Raw genomic sequence first — 2,141 nt, 5'->3', positions numbered from 1 at the left:
AGGACCGTCCTCCCCGTCGCAAGGGCACCTCAGAACCCCTCCCCTGTTGTCAGCCGCTTCCTCCTGGCCACACGCGGAGAAGGGAGGGCTGCTGTCTGAGAGGGGAGGTGCAGGCCAGCAGAAGGCGCGTCCCTAAGCACCGCCAAGAGTCAGCCCAAGCCCTTGAGTGAGGGCCAGTGGGGCCGCCAGCCACAGGGCCTCGACCTGTCTGCCGCACGCTGCAGGCTTGGTACAACTCTGCCACGTGCGGCCGCCTGGTCACCCTCACTGCCTCCTAGTGAGACTCAGGCAGGTGCCGGCACTGGTGCGAGCAGATGGCCCTCGGGGCAAGAGAGGAGGTCCAGGCTGCACCGGCCGTCCAGGGAGGACCCCGAGTGAGGACTAAGGGAGTCACCCACCCCGAGGAGAAGGGGCCAGAGAGAACACGGCCTGTCCCCTCCTGCCAACCCTTAAACTCCCAAGAAAGGACTGTCAGGCCGAGCCTGCCCGTAATTTCCTCTGCCAGGTCCAAGGGAGGTTAGAGCTTTGTTCTGAAGGGGCAGCCACGAGGCAGCAGAAGGGAGGGTCCCAGGGCCCTTCGGTGGTGGGCTGAACGCTCCCTCCTTTCCTCCTCCTGGGTGTCACGGAGGATGGTGGTGTCAACTTCAGAGCAGCAGAGGGCATGGGGTGGGGGTGGGGGGGGAGTCTTGCCAACAACTGTCATCCTGACTCTGAATGGGAACCGCGGGGACCTACCTCCCCTGCCAGCCCCCACTATCACCCCCGTACCGCCCAGGCAGGGCTGGCTGGCTGTGCCCCAAGGCTCACTCGACCGTCCTCCACAGGGCTCTCAGGGGACAGGCTGAGCAGGAGAACAGGAGCCCTGTGGGTCCTCGGGCAGTGCCCTCACGGACCCTGCAGAGGCGGCCTTGGTTAAAGCCAGGGAGGACTCTCCCCGCTGAAGGTGCTCACAGCATCTCCTTGTCCCTCCCCCAGGTGCCCTCGTTGCCTGCCTTCCTGCCCACGCTCCCGCCTGCTGGCCCTGACCTGTGTCATCATGCCTCGAGGCCGGAGGAGCAAGCGCCATGCCCATAAGAAACGCCGCCAGGCCCGGGGGGAGACTCAGAGGCTCAAGGGTGCCCAGGCCACTGAGGCGGCGGCGGCAGAGATAGAAGAGTCGCCCTCCTCCCCCGCTTCTGTTTCTCGGGGTACTTCCCCGAGCTCCTCTGTTGCTGGCACTCGCCAGGAGCCTCAGGGAGGCCCAGCCACGAGCTCTCGTGCTGCAGGGGTTTCATGCCCAGGATCTGAAGAGGGTGCCCAGAGCCAAGATGAGAAAAGTGCAGGTACCGCCCAGGCAGCACCTTCCGTTCACAGCACTTACACCGATCCTGTGACCAGGGAGGTCTGCAAGTTGGTGCAGTTCCTGCTGGAGAAGTACGTGACGAAGGAGCCCATCCCGAAGGCTACACTGCTGAATAGTGTCGACAGGAAGTACAAGAAGCACTTCCCTGAGATCCTCAGGAGAGCTTCTGAGTACATGGAGCTGGTCTTTGGCCTCGAGCTGAAGGAAGTCGACCCCAGCAGTCACTCCTACGTCCTCATCAGCCAGCTGGGCCTCCCCAGCGAGGGAAATCCGAGTGGTGTGTTGGGGCTGCGCACGGCCTGTTTCCTGCTGACTGTCCTGAGCAAGATCTTCGCGAATGGCAACTGGGCCACCGAGGAGGAGCTCTGGGAATTCCTCAATGTGTTGGGTTTGTACGCTGGGAGGAGCCACTTGATCTTTGGGGAGCCCAAGAGGCTCATCGAAGATCTCGTGCAGCAGAAGTATCTGATGTACCACCAGGTGCGCCACAGCGATCCCCCGCGCTATGAGTTCCTGTGGGGCCCGAGAGCCTGCGCTGAAATCAGCAAGATGAAAGTGCTGGAGTATATGGCCAAGCTCACTGATACCATCCCCAGGGCCTTCCCAGATCTCTATGAGGAGGCTCTGAAAGATGAGGAAGAGAGAGCAAGAGTGAGAGCCGCGGCCAGGGCTTTAGCTGTTGCTGAGCGCAGAGCACATTCCAGGGCCAAGGCCCGCAGGTCCTCCCACGTGTAGGGAGGGCGGCCGCGGGCAGATTGCTCACTTTGTTTTGGAAGAGAGCAGTCAAGCTCCTAAATAG

At 62.4% G+C, this 2,141-nt stretch overlaps 1 pseudogene; it reads left to right on the top strand.

Moving 5' to 3' along the window:
- Positions 1-714: 714 nt before the first annotated feature.
- LOC132482373 (melanoma-associated antigen B4-like) lies at positions 715-2,141 on the top strand (annotated as a pseudogene).

Source organism: Mesoplodon densirostris, chromosome X (genome assembly GCF_025265405.1).
Source record: "Mesoplodon densirostris isolate mMesDen1 chromosome X, mMesDen1 primary haplotype, whole genome shotgun sequence".
Classification (NCBI taxonomy): domain Eukaryota; kingdom Metazoa; phylum Chordata; class Mammalia; order Artiodactyla; family Ziphiidae; genus Mesoplodon; species Mesoplodon densirostris.
The sequence above is the reverse complement of the archived record's forward strand: the minus strand, read 5'-3'. Positions and strand labels throughout refer to the sequence as shown.